The sequence below is a fragment of the Eutrigla gurnardus genome, assembly GCF_963514095.1.
Source record: "Eutrigla gurnardus genome assembly, chromosome: 10".
Taxonomy (NCBI): domain Eukaryota; kingdom Metazoa; phylum Chordata; class Actinopteri; order Perciformes; family Triglidae; genus Eutrigla; species Eutrigla gurnardus.
Window position 1 is genome coordinate 23,076,832 of NC_139924.1, and position 20,806 is coordinate 23,097,637.

Consider the following 20,806-nt stretch of genomic DNA (forward strand, 5'->3'; position numbering starts at 1 on the left):
TGGAGAAGGGGAAGAGTGGGGGAACAAACGGTCCCAGGTTTTGGATGGAGAGAAGAAAAGGCACAAAATCAAGTGGAAAATAGTAACAGAGAGGAGAGGAGGGGGGACAGAAAGAATGAGCATGAAAAGGGGATGGAAGTAGAATGCATCAAAGGAAGCAGAGGGAGCTGTACAAAGAAAGCCATCGTAGCATGTGAGAAAAGCAGAGAAGGTACAAAGAGAGGCCGGAGAGAAGAGAGTGTAATGGAAGTGCAGAGGAAGCAAAGAGGGAAAAAAAGGATACAAAGAGACGTATAGGTGCCGTAAGGAGGGGACAATGGGAAAAGATTGCAAAAAGATGATATAACAAGAAAAAGTTAAGGATGGATATGGCTGAAAGGAAAGGGTTCGGAGAAAAAAAAGAGGGAGGGTGGTTAAGGGGAGAAAGGGAAACAAAAACGGACAAATGGAGAAAGAGAAGAGATGAGCTGGCTGGGTGGGTGGAGAGGGCTGTTCAATGGGCCACAACGCAGCTGCTGAAAAAGCCCATCTCACTCCCAGTATGCCATCGTTCCCATTCAGCAGCTCACAGGTGGTGGGGGAACACGCATACTTACACATGCACACATACGTGCACTAACAGGGCTCCGGCAGAGCCACGGTGTAGCTGAGCTGAGAGCTCAGCACTCTGGATAACAACCCTCCGTGAGATCACACCAGCCAAAAGAGCTTACCGTGAGAATAAGTGACTGTGTGCGACGTGACAACACTGGAAATGGCATGTGCACGACTGCACATTTGTACTGTATATCCAATCAATGCGTAGTTGCTAAGAATGAATAATAAATGTGGCGGCGTGGATTTGATGGTGCCGTATAGGGATAAATGACTCCAGCGTGACTGCTGATGTGGAATTAAATCGTACGTTTCAAGGTTGATCTGATTCAAAATATGAAACGACTGTAAATCTACTTACAATGCTATACAGTATATGTCAGTACGAGTGCTAAAAACGTTAACTAAAATGGGACAGAATCAAAGCGTGTTCGATTTTTAAGAAATACAAGAATACATGAGTCTACTTTAGAGGCTGACAGCAGTGTGTCGTCTGTACGTGGGCGGACAAACCCTCTGGAGTGGTCAGTCAGGAGGAATGTGTATACGCTATGATGTCATACATCCGTTTTGTGATCTGATATTCTGCTGCCGTTTCAGCAGAAGGTCATGATGTACAGTATGGTTATGTCCTGGGCAGCACAAGTTCAGAAAACCTGCTTTTGCAAACATGAGTCGTATCAGTATGTGATACAAGTTCAATACCGAAGCCTGAAAATGAACCCTTTAATATTTAGAAGTGCCGCCTGTTGCGTGAAGATTTATGCAGGTTTAGGGTAAAAGAACTGCACACACAGAATTGCTAAAAATGTATTGCTCAAGGGTGAAACAGTGTTGGGAGCGTAAGAGAAGATTTATGCAAAAAGTTTGCAATCATCCTTTAATTCTGAACTCAGCGCTACCCATGTCACCTTCACAACCTCTCTTCATTACGATGACGGGCACGTCGCCAACGCCACCTGCAATGTGTAAGTGGCTCATATTCAGCTGCATCTCGGCAGGAAATATAATCTTTTCTATAATTGCTGCATCGGTTAAGTGTCAATACTGCAATATTCTGCTACAGAAGAGGCCGGAAGCCAATAAAGACAATTCTTGGAACGTTTGCAGCCCTAATTTGGATAACTCCTTAACAGGAATATGAATTTGGATCCGAGATGTCTCTTTGGCTGCGTCAGTGAAATGGGTCATTATTCTAATGAAGTGTACATGTTTGACTACATTGTATGGCGGCTTCATTGTGTTCACGGTGAAGGGCTCGCACATCCGTGTGTGTTCGTGACTCTGTGAATGTCATTATTGTCTCCCCTTCGGGAGCAGGCAGGTTACTTGGCTGCCGGGTCTCAGTCCGTGCTCCTCACTGATAAGCTCTCCTGCTTATCTCAATGAATGATTGAGCAGCGTGTGTGTGTGTGTGTGTGTGTGTGTGAGAGAGAGAGAGAGAGAGAGAGAGTGAGAGAGAGAGAGAGAGGGCATTGTAAATACACAATACCAATGTTGTGAGATTTTAATATTTGCCATCCAAGTGGACATATGTCATTGCGTGATAGAAGCTGCATAATATATAGATATCATTTTAACCTACACATACATGATTATTTTAGACTTACAGTATATTAATTCCCTCTAATCAATATTTTCATATTATCATCGGATCAATGTACTATAATGTTAAAGGTGTCACTCGTACACAGTTCCCTTCAGCTCTGTGAAGCACTTTAGCGTCGAGTGGCTCATTCTGTTGGCATTAAGGCCACAACTTCAATGTTTAGTTCCACTCTCTCTGCTCCCATCTTTTTATGTGCTTTCATTTTCCCCAAATGGGAGGCGAGTGCCCTTAATAGCACTGTGTACACAGCGTACGCCTCCTGGAGTCGCCAATGAGCCAGGGAAAAGGGGAGAACACACAAGGTCCACATAGAAAAACACATATTTACAGACACACACAAGCTAATGCTGCTGTTTATCAGTGGTTGATGAGAGAGTTTAGCCACTTTAAGAGACTTGCATCATTTCATTTTCCACCGAGATATCGTATTTTTCTCACCCTGTGACAAGACACTCGGATTGTCAAGACAATTTCATTGATATAGCTCAATATCACAAATCTGCCTCGGGGTGCTCTACAGCTGCAGAGCCACCTGTAAGACACTCTCAATCAAATACTGCTGCAGATAAGGAAAAACTCCATAACCCAAAAGTCTAACTTTTAATAGAAAAATAGATAAAATCCTCATGAAGAGCGACTGAGGAGGGATCCCTCTCCCAGTACAGACAGATGGGAAATGAAATAGAGTGACATGACACCTGATATTTGTTGATCTAATGACTAGTTCTAGCCAGTTACGAAAAGGTCCCCCTGCTTCTTATCAGTTCAGGACAGATGAGCTAATATGGAAGGGAATTGCCTCACACAATTACCACCACAAACAGGATTGTTATCAGTGTAATATTGGTCTATTAGTCATGCAGCTGGATGCTGGGAGTTAATGAGGCGGCGGCTGAGACATTGCAATGACGGTCAATAGCACAGCCAGCTAGCGCAAACTCAGTAAATTGGAGGTGGGCTAAGGTGAAGCAAAAGTATTGCTGCTATCACCTCAATTAAAAAACAAAAACGGTGCTGAAATTAATCATAGATATCGCTCTCTCTCCTTCTTTGTCCCGTCGCTCTGCCATTCTCGCTGTGAAGCAGACAGCCACACAAACACAGAGGGAAGGCGACGGTGGCATCTCTAATCCTGTAAAAGCAGCAGCGGGAGGGAGAAAGCCTTGTGACGGGATTGTTGGAGAGAGAAAGCTTGCCTACAGCGATGTCTCAGCTTTTGGATACACTCTGCTGGTAGAAAATCATGCAGCTACACACACACATGTCGGAAAACGCACGCACACACACACGCCACAGCCTTGGGATTTCAATATTCTCTGCCTGCTGTCCCACCTGGATGCTCATGCTGCCTGAGGAGCGTGGAAAAGAAAAGCGGCGAGCGGTGAAAAGCATTTTACCTCGCTGCGGGAGGGGGTGACAGGGCTCAACTAGCACACACTGGGGCCCTGTCAGGTACGCAGATACCCACACACAGACTCACACTGGGCGCCGTGCAGGCAAATCCAAGGGGTCTCGCTCAACCCGCATTTCTGCGCCGCTATTTGTCGAGAAAAGTTCGATAACGATCCAAGACACGGGGCGATAATACTGCCTCAGCGTTCGGTTCACGGTGTGCAGTGAATAGCAGGGAATTAGAAGTCATGCATGAGATTACGTACGAATTAAAATAAAACTAAACAAGAGTTGCAAGAGCCCGTGCTCGCGTTGAATTGCTCACAGGTGTTCAATGGCAGTTCCCGACAGCAATTTAAATCGCGACTCGCTCGGCTCTTTAAATGCAGTCTGAATGCCATCGTTGGTGTAAGTATCTGCTCGTCTTTCCTCGCATCCTTCCTGCTGTGAGCGAGTCGGGAAGGAGCGCTGCAGAGTGTGGACGTGTCTCTTGAAGCCTGCAGCTAGAGAACACAAGCTGTTTGAAGTGTCCAGGTCTGCCGATGGCCACACAGAACGCAGCATTCCTAATGGCTTAGCTGTGTTGATGTAAGGCCACAACCTTTGTTACGCCATACTATACTACGCACTATAGAGTATATGCTGCTAGTAATATACGGTCAGAGAATACATCAGAAAATACTCCTAGCCTGAGGTCACATCTCTGCAAACTATCCCTGTTATAGAGTACATCCAACATTCGTCAATAATGATCTCACACTAAAGAAAATAAATTTCCAACTGGCTTTTGTAGGCAACACCATTTTCTCAGTAACTAGATTGTACGTTATTCAATACAATATAACTAGTCTGACATTAAAATATAGACAATAGCAGCTGTGCCACAGTCAGGCGGAATGTGAAAAATGCTAATGCAGTTTTATCTGTCAACTCGACTCAAATCAACTCCAAAAAGCAAGTGAATTAACTAAATTAGTTTCATTCTCTCGCCACCGGAGGAAAAGCAGTCAGAAACTGTTTCCCAGGTAACCGCAGGACAAGGAGAGAGAAGGGACGGCAACGAGGACAAGCGGAAAAGAAGAAACGAGGACGGATAAGATGAAAAGGCATCTTAAAAACGAGTAACTCAGTAGGAGACGTTCAACAATACAAAAGGACAAACTGTTACGGTTTAAGTTAATTCTACAAGGCGACCTGAACAGAAAGTCGTTGCAACCTTGTTTCTCTTGAACAAAGCTGGAACGTTCTCATTTCAGTATAAAATCATATTCAACGAAACAATTGCAGAGTGTCAGACTGCTTTCGATCAGCCGGGAGATGAAAAACCATGTTCCCGTCTGGAGCCTTGAGGTGTTCAGATTTCACCCTCTCATCCTTTCACACTCTTACTTCTGCTCTCTTTCACAGTCTCCCTCCATCTCAGGCTAAAGGCAGAGAGGGAGGGGAGGTTAAGAGAGACGGCAGTGTGCTCTCTCCTTTGTGCTTTCCCATCCCATTTCTTTTCTGCACTGCCCCAAATGGATCCTTCACAAGTCAGGGAAACCTCCTTCACAGCTATTCACCAAGGACACTAGTTTTGAGTGTGTGTGTGTGTGTGTGTGTGTGTGTGTGTGTGTGTGTGTGTGTGTGTGTGTGTGTGTGTTCGCCCATGGACATGCAAGTTGATATCTGTGATGCAGAGATGGAGAAAGAGGATGTGTTCAAGTTTGACAAAATTAACTAAAGTATGATTATCCTAAGATGAGTTAAAACCTTCCAATCACGATATAAACGCTTTGTGTCACATCTTCTGTCATCCCCCCCCGCCCAGCCTTCTACCGTACCTCCCTGTTATCATGCTTTGCACCATTACCACTAATAAAAAGTGCCATGATGTCGGTTAAATTAAGAGAGCGATGTTGTTGAGTCCGGTTCTTGATACGACTTTAACGGGCTCGTAAATGCTGGAATAAAAACGTGTCAGGAGCAAAGTGTCAGAAGACTTCGTTCGGAGAGAGGAGTTGTTTCACAAACGTTTCGGTGGATGACCTTGAAACTGGTTCACTAAAAGGGAACAGCCATGAAGAAAACAATTGAATATTCTGGAGACGAAATCGCATGATAGAAACTAGAATTGCCGTGTCATGGTTACATGCCTCCGCCAGTGGGTTCAAAAGTTGCAGTTCACAAAATGTCATATTTTCATTTGTTGGACATTTGTGTTAAATTAGCATAATAATTCTTGAGTTATGGCCAAAATCAGGTCCCAGTGACTTTGACCATTGACCACTAAAATCTAATTCAACCCTAAATCCAGATTTGAAGACATTTCCTCAGATGCCTAACATAAAACATAACCTATGCACAGATAAACATACATTCAGCATCTGAACAAACCATTATTTGATTGTGCCGGTCATCCGGCTTACAGGAGAAACGTGGCAAGCAACAGGAACGTTACGCCCTTTAAGATGAGCACTTTGTGGCGATCCAAGGTTTTAGACCAAACTTTTTCTTTCTTTCTCCAGCCAAAGATTTTTACATAAACGTAGGTATAAATATATATATATAGTTATATATATATAGCTATATTTTGGATACATTTTGCCATTTGCAGCAGTTTATTATAATACCACATGGGAAGCACCAAAGTGTATGACACAGAAATAGAAATAAAAAAAGGACATTCATAATTTAAAAGTTTTCCTCCAGATGTGATGCAGGTTTTACTTGAAGCAGTTAAATCTCATATAAGTGTATAAAAATGTGCTGAAATCCAAATTAAACAGGGAATAAATTATCTTTACAACAAATCTGCCAGGTTTTTTTTTTTTTTTTTAAGGCTGTGGTCTCATCTTTTGCAAAACAGCCAGCAAATCTAGCGCATTGCACTTGATTATGCAGTGCATTCCTTCCTCTGTACGCAGTGTTATCTCCCGAGTGCACAAGCTATTGTATCATATTGTGTTGCAGCCCTTCAAAGTGCCTTTAGGGGGAGAGCGGGGGGGCAGAGCAACACCTGGAGTGTGTTTGGTGCTTTAATAGCCCAAGAGCATCTACATAAAACTCCAATTACACACACTCATAAAATCTCACGCAGGCTACAATATATCACCAACTCTAAACTAGATTGATGATGAATGGAAAGGTGGGCATATCTCACAAGAACGAGGAGCACCCTGGAGCAGAACGCATCAAACATTGCCCCGAGCAATTCCTGCTTTCTTGTAATTAGAAAGCAACGTTAATGCCATATAAATGAGCATCAGAATACGAACGCACACAAACATACACTCACATAGAGTGAGAGTAGAGAGACTCAGAGAGAGAGAGAGAGAGAGAGAGAGAGAGAGAGAGAGAGAGAGGGATTGGAGTTAAATCATGACGTCAAATTTATGTCACAGCCATATTTACTGCTTTAATAAGAGTTGGGTAAGCAGAGAGAACCGCTGGAGGGCACAGAGCCTATGTCAGCAGATATTCAAGCACACACACACACACACGCGCACACACACAAACGCGCACACACACACACACACAAACGTGCACACGTCCTTATCGATGTGACCTGTTTTACATATCAGTCTCTTTAACCAACAGCCAGCCTTTAAATTGCCCACCTTTATGCCGCTGACATATTTACACATTACAGGGAGAGGAAGACCACACTCCTAACAAGCTATAGGGGTCACCCCTTACAGGCAACAGCTGAAAATGGGGCGTGGGTGTGACAGAGATAAGGAATCGAGAAATGGTGGAGGATGGGTTTGGAAAGTAAGTGAGAAAATTGGCCACATCTAATTAAATGTCCTCCAGACATGAGCTGCATGCAGAACTCACTGATAAAGGCATCCTGACTTCATCTCAATTTCAAACAAAGCCTTCACAATATGGCTGGTATATTCACATCAACAGACTGCAGCTCGTTGACCATTTAACTCGTCTCCGACAGGGAAAAGGGTTCATCCGACGCTGGCGGTGGAGGTGGGGGTGGCGGAGCGAGCAGCTGGTCACACGGGCAGCTCGCGGGGGCTCAGGGGCAGGCTGTGATATCTGACTGCTGGGTCGAGGCGGGAGGATGGAGGTTGTGAGGGGGAGCAGAGATAAAAGTCCACTGATAAAAGCAATGAGAGCAGAGCAGGGCTCGGCACAGAATCTCAATCAGCCCATAATACAACCCTTGAGAAAAAAATGGCAGGGAAGGGTGTGTTTGCGCACGTGTTGCAGCAGTTAGAAGTGATATCTGCTGTAGATGGGCGGCTTCACCATCTGCCGGTCCGAGAGCAGCACTGTGGGTAATCTCTGAGAAGACCAACAGTCGTTGTGTCAGCACAGCGAGTGAAGCATCGTCGCCTCCTCATCCTTGAAGATGTCACATGAAGGTGACGTGATTCACCTTTCAGCAAAACACGGACGAGAACCCCTCAAAGTGCTATGAATTCAATTAAAAACTATTTTAAAATCGATCTTGGATAATGGGATTTTCCACCTACCGACGCCTCCCCTGGTTCTCCCACGTTTCAGAAGCACGTCAGTGTTTAAAATCCTTTAAAAAAGTGCAGCTTTCACCATTAGTGGACGAGCTGCAAAAAGTATTCTATTCAGCGCCAAAGGGCACATCTTCATTTACACACACACACACACACACACACACACACACACACACACACACACACACACACACACACACACACACACACACACACACACACACACACACACACACACACACACACACAAAAAGCCATTTCCCAGTCTGACAGCATACTCCATATCCGTGGAGATAAATGTCAGTCAGTGACCCTCCGTCCCAAAGGACAGAAGAAAGTTGAAGAGGCACAGAGAAAGAGAGGAGTGCGGTCTGACCTCTGGCTAGAATAGGCCCATCCCCCCCCCCCCCAGACGACATGGACAAGGGAATGGGAGTGAGGGTAGGGAGGGAGGGAGGCAAAGAGATGGATGGGAGACTGATTAGTCATTTCTCCTTGACATTCGGTGTAGGCCGGCTGCCTGGCATGGGAATAGGCTGCCCAGTCTTCCAAGAAAGAGACATCACACACCATAGTAATGGTTTGTTGATCCCTTGACCACGTTATGTCTGTGTGTGTGTGTGTGTGTGTGTGTGTGTGTGTGTGTGTGTGTGTGTGTGTGTGTGTGTGTGTGTGTGTGGGGGGGGATGAGCATGTGAACATTCAAGGTCCAAGATCAACCTCAGGGCAAGTCAAGAGGCATTCACAGGACAATCACTGCCATGTAGTCAGTCAGAGGCAGGCTTGTGTTTGCAAAACAAAGCAAACTGGATATATTTTGTGTGTGTGTGTGTGTGTGTGTGTGTGTGTGTGTGTGTGTGTGTGTGTGTGTGTGTGTGTGAGAGAGAGAGAGAGAGAGAGAGAGAGAGAGAGAGAGAGAAAGAAAACATGATTTGCACCAGCAAACCCTGTCGTCTTCCTATTCCCTCTTTGTCTCTCCATGAATCCACCTGCAGCTCGGTCAGAGTCTGACCGTGAGGAAATGAAACCAGAGAGGAATTGAAAGGACAGCAGTGTGCAGCCCGTCTAAAGGTTAGACAAAAAGGTGCTAGAACGTCTGATCCACCCACCCTGACCTCAGCGAGAGCCGGTCACAGTCACACAAACAGCCACGGACGAGAGTCACTAAGACAGGAAGGCTGATAGGTGGAAACAACACACCGATCCACCCACACTAATCTCTCTTTATTATAACAGAAGATACTCTATGCAGGCTGTTTATACTTTATGAAATCAGCTAATTTGATACTGTATTATCCCCAGTAGATGAGCAGAATGACTCAAATGAGCTTGAATAGTGTTAAATAAAGGTTTAGTTTGTTTTTTTGTGAAAAATACATCTGTCTGGAAGCAAACTATTACTTAAAGTAACAGAGATTGTGCAGCAGAACAAAACATACTGCATAATGTGATTGATTGTGAATAAAAGTCACTAAATTGGTTCTGTTGCATGTCTGCTCTTGTTAACAAACTACAAACAAACCAAATCAGGAGCACAACAGAAAATCTGTGCAATGTCACTATTCATTACTTCTGACAAAAAACAAAAGAAACAGCCATCTTTATCTGCTTCCCTATCCTCGTTTTTCTTCATCTTTGTCTAACATTTTGTGATCTGTGGAGAGCCTCAGAGATGGAAATGGAGACAGAGAGACAGTAAGCAGTGGGGAGAGAGTGGAAGATGATCACAGACGTGGACAACTGGCTTTCTGGAGGGAATTTTGAGGAATGGATTTGAGATTTCCAGGGATGGATCCCCGTTTGAATCTGGGGTTTGCTAATGAGCCAGCATGAAAACGTACTTCTGGCTTGATAATCTTTTAATGAAACAAGATTTTTAACATTTTTGAATGTAGGTATCAAAACACCTGTGCTCTGTTAAAATTGACCTTGCATTCATAGAGAAATGTTGGGTTTCCTGTTCCTTCCTGAGTGCATTCATACTCACCCATCTCCATATCAATGTCAGAGAGATATCCCAGGTGTTCCTGCACTGTACAGCCTTTATAGGAGTTGTATGCGAGTGTGTGCTTGAGGGCTAACCAGCAAAAAAGCCTCTAGCTTCGAAGGTGTTACTTCCATGTACACAGGGCAGCATCCATTAAAGATGAGAGCTGCTCACACCAAATACCAGCAGAGAGCCTCTTCACACTTGTCGACGCTCGTGCGCAAACACGCAGAAAAACACAAACGCACACTGGCGTTCACAAGCTTTGGCTGATCTTGAGGTGCAAAGAGCCGACATGCAACAGCTCTCGGAGAAAGAGAGAGGAGAGAAACTTAATTTAGAAAGCAAACAAGCTGTTCACAGCATCCTCATCTATAATGCAGAAGAGAAAGTCCCTGTGTGTCAGCAGCAGAATATACCGATGTCATCTGTGCACATATCTGTGAAAAAGTGTGCATTCATTGTGCAACCCTTCGAGTATATGCAGGTAACAATCCTAGTGTGTGTCTGTGTTGCTGGTGTTTACACAGGATGTATGGGAAAATCAATGCCTCAGCCCTCTTCCTCCTCACACACAGACTATGACAGAGGGGCTTTGGAGACAGTATAGAGAATCTGATGTAATGCGGCTTCAAACACTCACAGGGATCAGAAGGAACATCACACATGGTCACAAAAAAAACAACACAAACCCTATTTCCAACTCTCCAGATGGATTACTGAGGGAAACCATCTCTGGGAGAGAAGCAGGTGAGGAGGGAGCTCATAGGAATGGAAAAAATCTGTATTTATTAAAGCTACAAGTGAGGCTTGGGGGGGAAATAAAAGTGACAACCACTGCAAAAAAGAAGACTATCATTATACACGTACGGGCAAGAAATACAGAGCAAAGTATTTGCCCAAACCAAAAGATTATTATTGTGGATATGTGGTTTTGTCTGGCCAGCATGGCATTAGCAGTTCCAAGTTTCTACTGTGCGCTCAGAGAGCCGTCTGGGAGATAAGGAGCTAAATATAACCATTAGAGAGTGTCTACACATGCTACTACAGCCACCAGCCCTGCTGTCACCGATACAGCCAAGCTCCTTCCAACAGGCTGCTGAATTACTGTTATCTAGCTCAAGTGTGTTTGGCTGCATGGCATCGCCGAGATGGAAAAAATGATCAGTGATTTGATATTCTGAACTTCAACCATGCAGGTCTTGGTGGTCTGTTATCAAAAATGAGCTGAGGAGTTGAAGCAAGGACATTAAAGGAATAGTTTGGCATTTCAGAAAATACAGTTATTTGCTTTTAGAGTTATAAGAGACGTTTGATATCTGACGTCTACACAGTAAATATGATACCGATTAAACAAAGATGATATAACGTGATAATTACTGAGCTTTAGGTTGCAATATACAAAATGTTTTTAAAGTTTTGATACAGTCAGGTTATGATAATAAGAAGGTATATCATGCTTGTGCTGATATTACACATGAAATCACAGATCTGCTCCCTATTCTTTCTGCTTTCTCTCTAGCGATTGTAGCTGGCGTCTAGCTGTCGGTGTAAATGCGTTTGCTCCATATACTATATATAAGTCGTCTGACCTTGTCCAGCGATGCCACCGTGAAATGTGCACAAAACACAAGAAATGATTTAACAAGGTCTCACACCTTTGTTTGAAGCATGGAGGGGAAAGAAAAATGAGAGAATGAAGTATGAAGGACAGAGAAATAAACGAAAGACACAAACAAACAGTAGAGAGAATCGAGATGGAAAATGGATGTCGACACAAAACATCTCATGTGTTTGCAAATGTTGAATCATTCGGTCAACCTTGAAGTTACTAGGTTTTCCATTTCTTAAAAAATAAAATACTCGCGGCACAAAAAAGCGTCATACTTTTATACGAGTTGAACAAGGAACCAAGAAAAGAGAATGAGACGGAGAGAGAAAAGGGATATTTGTGTTCCTCACACAGGTAAAGGCGTATCGTGAGGTGACAGACGAGCCAATTAACAGTCAACACACCTGCCTTTATACTTTTAATGGTCTTTCTACACGTTTGTGCAGCCGTTTCACCTCCAGTGGAGATGGTTAAGCATCGCACCAATTAAAGGAGTAGAATTTATCAGGAGACTTTTTCAGTAGATAGAACTCCGCTGGAGGAAAAATCTGCAGAATGCCATCTGTGGTCAGCAATTAGCTGTTATACTGCAATGGTGCTACCCTACAGTATTTAATAAGGGCATCATACTCTAATAGTTGCCTTATTTAAAAAGGATCATGTGGCCAAACATTAGAACAAGCGTTTTATCAGTCATCTTTTCTGGGGAAAGCTGCACATTGCAGTCTTTAAAGATAAGACTAAGCATTTTATCTCCTCATATTTAGTCTCTTGTGACTGCACCGACTTCTCCTTGAATACAGATAATGATGCACCTCGTTCGTTGTTTGTGTTTAAACAACAAGAAAGAGGTCACCCTGAGTTATATTTCCTGTTTCTGTATTCACCCCACATATACTGTAGGTTTGAAGACACTTTGTTTCATCGCTAATCTTAAAGTAATATTACAGATTAATAGTTTAGCGATACATGTAAAGTATAATTGGCTTCTTATTGAGAAATAAAATAATAAAAAGCCCTCTGAAGCACTTTTAACACTCCAAAAGCCACGCTGCCACCCTTGTGTTGTTAACAGCGGCACAGAGTAGAGACATGATGACGTCCAGTTAGATCATTTGCTTCGGTCCGTCCCGGCATTTTGTCCAAGATGCTAATTCTCGTTCGCCGTTCACTCTGTGGCAGGAAATAGCGTCTGCTAAATGACCGAAGGAGGAGGAACATTTGGAGCTGATGCATGATATCATTTTTCAAAGTAAATGTTTTACTGTAAACAGTATCGTAAACCTCCCTCGCACACACACACACAGACACACACAGACACACACCATTATGCTGGAAGAGATAGAACAGTAACTCATGAGTAGTCATTAACCACTCACAGTGGCTAGAGACCCAGAGTGTTTCCTGTTTGCCATTACCGATCAGACCTTTTCAAACTGCCCCATGAAGAGGATCGTTTTGTGTTTTACATGATCATCTATTGAAGACAATACAGCTGGGCGATACGGCCACATTTGTTCCATCATAATAGAGGTAATTTCGTATATCCATAATGATATGCATCATGATATAGCATTTTTTTCAGGTAATTTAATAAATAATTCTCCAGCTTCTCTCCCAGTGCGAGCATCACGACGTAAAGCGTCGTCCGACTGACATACATGATCATCATACCACGTTGACTGCTGGTTTTCAATATTGCAATAGGTATCTTTATATCTTCAACGATGAATATCGTCATATTGCACTGAACAAGATAAGTAGTGACAATCTCTCAATAATGAGTAAATGTCATGGATCTCAGCCATCATTATTACCTCCCAAGTCACCAGGATACTGTCTTCTCCTTCTCTATTTTCTGATGTCTATCTGGGTCACGGTGGTGGCAGGCTAAGTCTCCCAGATCCTCCTGGATCCCAACCTGATGAGATACACAGTATAATACCTCCAGCATATTCTGGCCCCGGGGTCCCCTCCCAGTCATCCGGGGGCCGTCCTGATCAGATACCTGAACCACATCAACTGTCTCTTTTAGATGTGGAGGCGCATCGGTTCTACTATGAGTTACATCACAACGCCCAGACGCCCTTGAGGGGAATTCATCTTGGTTGCTTTTGTCCACGATCTCATCCTTTTAGTTGCCGAGCGTTGGCGTGCTAATAGATTGGTACAATGCCATCAGGCTGGTGCTGCACTGATCTGCTTGTTAATCTGACACTCATCCCAGACAGATTAGCCAACAACAGGCAGAGAGAGCTCGTCGATTTCTTTTTTCTTTCATTTTAACACATATTTGAATGAATTGCACAACAAGGAGATTTCAGGAGATTTCCAGAGAATGTCAAAGAAGTTTAATAAATTAAATCAGTTGCAAAGGAAATATGACGCAAGAGAGGGGTTTTAGGGAAGAGCTAAGAAGGAGGAGGAGAGTGGGGGAGTAAAGAAAGGTGGAGAAGAAGGGAGGAGAGGGTGGAAGAGGTCTGGTATCTCAAAATGAAGAGATTAAAATAAATGGTTTGGGAGAATGCTGGCCAGACTTAAAAAGGAAACAATGGGGACTTCTGCTGCTGTTGCAGGTCATAGCAAAGACATAGAAGACCCTCTTTCTTTATTTTCCGACATTTCTAATATGTGTTTGTATTGTTTTAACAAAAACAAGAACTAAACTTCTAATTTAAACTCCAACACAGCCATGAGATAATGTGACATAAGCCAAAGTTTTAACAACTTTTAAGGAGGCATTGATTTCTATGGAGAGCACTCGGCACACAGTCGACATGTGCTTTTGACCAACTGGTGCTCAGTTGAAGTCACGTTACTGCGAGCTGAGACCAAATTCTGACAATTGGCATAGGATTGTGATTGACAGGCCGGAGACAGGACGGCATTTGCATGAGGACATCCTGAGCAACTTCACCGTTACCATGGCGAAGGCAGAAGATTATGAGGGCCAATATTTAAACTGCCAGTGGGTCAAATAGACAGGTGCTCTGCACATGGCACACATATGCTTTCCACACACATACACATGCTTGCACCGCACCTTTATAGTTGATGTAAATGCATATGCAAATAAAAAGTGTTTTCACAGTGGCTTCAAAGATCCAATAATCCATTATAGACAAAGACTTCAAAGCATGAGGCTCTTGGCAGGGAAGCTTCCGCAGCACACGAACGCACACTCACATCCAATAACACTTACACCGTTTTTTAGGCTACACGCTAACATGTGCACGTGGACCGCACTAAAGGAGTGCCAAGCATTTGGCCCACAGCAATACCCCATCTATCTTTTTCAATCCTTTAACGCGTTATGTTCTATCCTTTGTGATGCAGCAGAAGAACTGCTGCTCTTCATGTGCATCAAACTGGAGGACAACACTTCCTCCCCGTACGACTCTGGCATGGAGATCAAAAAGACCCGCGAAAGGGCAGTCAGAGATCAAACGTGCCAGCGAGAAGTCACCCACATGACTTCCAGAGCCTCCACCGGCATACTGGTAATTAGAAAAATAACTCTGGTGGGAAATTTGTGAGCGTTTTATCAATGAGCACGGAAGGCTCACCATGTCATTTTCAGAATAATCACAAGAAACAGCCGAGTGAGCGGCTCAGTACAAAGAGGAAGGAGACAAATAGGTTGTTAGAGCAGGGAATCCAGCAGCTCATCTGAATGCTTAGTTAGTAGATCTCTTTTCAGATTTTAGATATATGTGAAACAGGTGGACACATGGAAAGATAGAAAGCTATATAAATAGAAGGAATTCATGTCTGTGTAGCGACAAACACCACCACATTGTCAAAAACCTATGTCTCCTTAAATTCCCAGAGAACATTTCATTAATCGATCTCCTCTTACTTAAACTGTTACTACGCCATTAGAGCAGTGATGAGGAAGTCGGCTCTCCGTTAGCGCTCCGACTAATGAGACAATCAGCAGCTAGCTGTCACAGCCGGGACTTTATGATATCAGGGAGGTGCCTTTGGTTTAACAGCCATTGACCCGCTCATCACTCCTTTCTACTTAGCATCCTTGTGGTCGATGGAAGGAGGAGTAATCTGCGTTTGGTCGTAACTGAAGCTAAATAAAGGAAGAGGGATCATTACAGAAAGAGGATGAAGAAATTTAAGAAAGTGTATTCTGTAGAATCGTCCGTAAACCTCGTCCCTCTCTAAAGGAATCAGAAGAAGAAGCTTCACACCAGCGTACTACATGTAACTCACCGCCTGGACTTTTCCTTTTCCCTCCATTGCTTTCCCCGTCTTCCGCTTACATAATGCACACACTTTTTCTTACTCTACAATGCAGATATCCTCCCCTCTGTGAGAACTGCTCCCATCTTCAGTCTGTGCTTCTCCCTCAGCGCCTCCTATGAGCGTACTGTACACACAGCAGGGATGCCCCCAGAAGAGGATTATAATAGCTCTGATCTGGTTAAGGGACAGTAATGGTAGATGAAGGGGGGGGGGGGGGGGTGGAGCGAGGGAGACAGAGAGAAGGGGTAGTGAGAAGCACCATTAGAGGCAGGGCGAACTATTCCCGAGGTTTCGCCTGAGCAGGTCAGAGAGAGATCAACCCTTAACTCCTTTCCTCCCTGCTGGTGCCCTCCTCTGCTCTGTCTGTCGGTGGATAATCTATCCAGGATGAGTGTCGGCGCCTCTCAATATGACTGACAAGTCCGAACAGATCGGTGCAGCACCAGCGTGTGGGTATCGTACCAATCAATTAGTATGCCAACGCTAACCTGTCAGTCATGAGCTCGACTCGGTGGCCGAAAGCACAAGATTGTGGACAAACGCAACCGAGGTGAATTCCCCTCGCAGGGCTTCTGGGCTGACCCTTTGAAGGAGGGTGAGGAGCTCAGACATTTGGATGTAACACCGATGCTCCTTTGCATTTAAAAGAGACCGTGGTTCAGGTATCTGATCAGGAAGGCCCCTGGAGGACTCTGACTCGGAGGGGACCCCTGAATATGCTGGAGCGAGGGAGACGGAGCGATAGTGAGAAGCCCCGTCAGAGACGGGGTGAACTATTCCCGAGGTTTCATCTGAGCAGGTCGGAATGGAGATCAAGCCTTAACTCCTTTCCTCCCTGCTGGTGCCCTCCTCCTGCTCTTTACGCTACTCCTCTCTCCTCCAGGGACCTCATTATGGCGGACTCACTGGCCAAGAGGACTCAGCCTATATCTGTATGAGATGGGCTAAAGAGGGGGACGAGCCCTGTGAGGACGGCAGTAAGTCCGGGGTGAGAAAGCAGGAGACTGAAAGGAGATGGGAGACAGGACGAGGAGAGGAAAACTGGAGGCTGCAGAATCCGGGGAGATAACAGGAGGGGAAGAGTGTGTGCAGAGAGAAGTGTGAAGAAGTGGAGTAGAACAGTAGAGCACATAGCCTCAGGTAGCAGATTGTTATTACTGCTGCAGATGGTTGGGCGCCACTTCCAGCAGATTTATGTTTCGTTATGGTCTTGTGAGTGTGTATATATGTGTCACATCCATGTCTGTCAGGCCATATGCAAGCATGCTATATGCTTGTTTAGTTTAAGTAATGTCAGCTAAATGGCATGTTCTCCAGATAAATAAGCAATTAGGAGCTCAGTGGGAGGCTGCAGTGAGCTACAGTATCCAATCAAATCCCCATCCACCATCTGCAAGCTATTGCTGTCGATGTAACGCCGCACACAGCCTGCTGTAAATATCAAATCAAGTGATTCAGGATCCCGTGCTCACAACAAATAGGAAATCCGTAAAGGCTATCAAAGTGAGAAGATGAAAATGAGCTGAAACGCTCCCTTTTCCCCTCCATATTATTTCCATTTTGCCGCAGAACCTTGATGGAGATCCATCGTGCCCTCTGCTCTTTTGCAGCTGTCAGCTCTTCTACATTTGTGTAACGGCTTTCATTGATTTTCTTTTGAAGGGGTCGTAAGATGCTCTTAATGTGTCACTGAAGACCGTCGCTTGTGTATATTTGTGTACGTGAGCCTGAAAGTGTGTGTCTCTTTGCAGCCCTGCAGGTGGAACGGTCAGCATTAATCTCATCGGATGCAGTTTGGACAGAGGCAGCCATGAAGAAGCAATGAGACACCTTGACAGACATACCTGCACATACACTCCATCTCACACCAGCTCGAACGGAGGCTCTAATAAAGAGTTATTCTCCCCATAATCACTCCAAAATCCACCACATCTTCTCTCCTTCTAGCCATCCATCGCTCTCTCTCTCCACCTCCGGGAGACGACGGCTCTCTCCTCGTTTCCCCTCTCGACCACATAGCCATGATGAATCTGGAAGATGTCTTCCCAATGGCCTTTCACAAAATCAATGGCTATTTTTTGAGCATCGCTTTCTAGGTTTCAGATTGTGTGGATGCTGGCGATATGGACGCACACTAGAGGTGTAACGATTCATTCGATTAATCCATGAATCGATTGTCAGTCCTATAGATTCTACTAAATCGATCTGCTACAATAAATAAATAGAATGAATCGTTTTGGCTTCACCAATAATCGATATAAATGCATTTAATCGGATGAATCGTGATTCTTACTTACGATTAATGTTTAAATACGTTTAAGACACTCTCTCCACTGCCAGCATGTAGTCTATTGAATAATGTTAAAAATAACCGAGCAATGTTTAATTACATTTTTGTATTCAGCATAAAATATTATGCAGGTTTACTTTTTTATAGAATAAATATGTTATTTTTCACCTTTCAGAAGAATACAGATAGTCTCACTCGCATTATTGCATGTTTATTTCATGGATATAGAATTTTGGTTACAAGTTACTGAATCGAATCGTGGTTTACAGAATCGAATCGAATCGTTAAAAAAAAAAAAAAATTGTCCTTGAATCGAATCGCCAACTACTGTATCGTTAATCGAATCGCTGTGAAGCCAAAGACTCACACCCCTAACGCACACAATAAACGCACTGCAAAAGGCTGTCTAAATAATACAAATGATTGTATTTAGGGATGGTTACTGAAACCTGGAATTAAATGGAGCTAAAGATGGTGGAGACAGTGAAGTGAGTCAGGCAATGACGAGTTAACGACAACTATGATGCATCTAAACAGAATTTCAAGTAGTATCAAGTTACAGGATAAGCATGCACGGGAAATGTTATATTTATGCAGGATAAGCACAAATAGAGAGAAAAGAAAATAGGGTGGAGCTTTTTTTTTAACTCACAAAAAGAAGTTTTCTGACTGCCATTTTTTACTTTGAGTGTTTGAAAACTGCATGTATAAATTGTATAATACATATGCCCCAATCCCACAATGCAATGCCTTTTACTGATGTGAAAATAAGCTGCGAGAGTCAGGGATGACAAAATGAGAATAAGACAGCGTGGCGAGTGCAGCATGAGTCTGAGGTTAATCTACTGCAATTAGTGCAGGGAAAACATTATCAAGACAAAAAGGGAAACATATAGAATATGGATATTTTTTTTTAAGTTCATATAAACAGCAAACAGCAAATTAAGAGAGGAGCATGTTAGAAAACATCTTGCTAAAAATATGAGAAAATATACCATAAAACAGGGACAATTTGGAAAGGCTTATGTCTAATGTATAATATAAGCTTGAGCAGCTGAGTTAAGCTCACGTTCGTGTGTGTACTTCAACTCAAAATTCCCGTTGAGTTTATATTTTTGCACAAGCAATCACATTTTCCTCCCTAACGGATACAAATGCAAGAGTTTCTGTCTCTCAGGGAGCCGGCTGAGCCTGAGCCTGTTTTGACAGTAAATAAGCTAATATGCAAATGTCATGGCTATTAAATGAGTTAAGCCCAATCGATGTCAACTCCAGGGCAGGCGGCGGTATATAAATTCATTTCAAATGACACGCCGACTGACACCAATAAAACATGTAATCTGTTAGCATCTGTCTGCAGAAACGGGTGTGTGTGTGTGTGTGTGTGTGTGTGTGTGTGTGTGTGTGTGTGTGTGTGAGGCAGTGGGAGGGAAAGCGAGAGATGACGTGGAGCGAGGGTGGGAAAGAGGGATTAAGCAGGGTAGAGGTGGAGGCATGGATGAAGCCGTCACTTGGCTTTGTGAGATTCTTGGCGGTGAGAGATGAGAGAATGATCGCCCACGCAGGCTGCAGGAATGCTTACACTAACACTAACACATTTCCAGAATAGGGGGGGGGGGGGTGGGGGGGGGGGGGGGGGGGGTGCAAACATGTCACCGAGACGGGAACAGATCAATATCCACAAACACTGTTAGCAAACAAGCAGCCGCGGACACACAAACTTGAATCAGCGCCGAACAAGCATAGATGATGTAACGTTTTTTTTATCTCTAGCTCACACTCAACTCTCTATTTGTTTCCCTTCTACAGACAGCCCCCCCCCCCCCCTTAACTATCCATCACTGGAATTATTTCAATAGTGATCAGGCAGCCCCGCAGCAGCATTTGATGCTCTGTAATGTCAGGCGCGGCACTGAAGCGTTTCATTTTTCATTCTCATCCCCGATACTCTTACCTTTGATCGCCGGATTGTGTCTCTGAATAAAACTCACGAGCCGTCCCAGAGGGCCCCCCGCTGTGAGTTATAGGGATCCACTCAAGCAACAGATCCAGCACGTATACGGACGCTCATATGTAAATGCACCGCGTACACACTTCAGCACACATTCACATCAGCCTACAAACAGGGCAGTTTCAAAGCTTAATACAGAGAAAATGCTGCAAGATGCCGAAACCATAATCTACATTTATGCTAATAAAAAGAGCCACTGAAATCCACCTTGTGGCCATGGAGCTTGCAAAATCCTCCCCCCCCCCCCCACCTTCACAGCTCGTTGCCGTGTCCAGGACCTCATCTGTATTCGGAACTGCAGCCAATCAGTTATGGGGTATCTTGCTCAAATTCACCTGGATAAGTGGACATGCAGAATGTTAAGTTCAGCCTGGAGGCAAGTTAGAAACATGGCTTGCACTACTATGAGTGTTCCCCCTCGGTGTTCCGCCTCAAATATGTTAAGCCGGTTAGCTCATTTTTAATGGACAGAAAGCCATTACGCATTGTCCCCCCCCCCCCCCCCCCCCCCCCCCCCCCCCCAACAAAATGTCAAATATTCCTTCCTCCAATTAAGAATTCCTGTCGCTCACAAACATTAGATTT

At 44.1% G+C, this 20,806-nt stretch overlaps 1 protein-coding gene across 1 annotated transcript in view; it reads right to left on the reverse strand.

Moving 5' to 3' along the window:
• Positions 1 to 20,806, reverse strand: part of schip1 (schwannomin interacting protein 1) — a 179,182-nt gene that overhangs the window by 147,932 nt on the left and 10,444 nt on the right.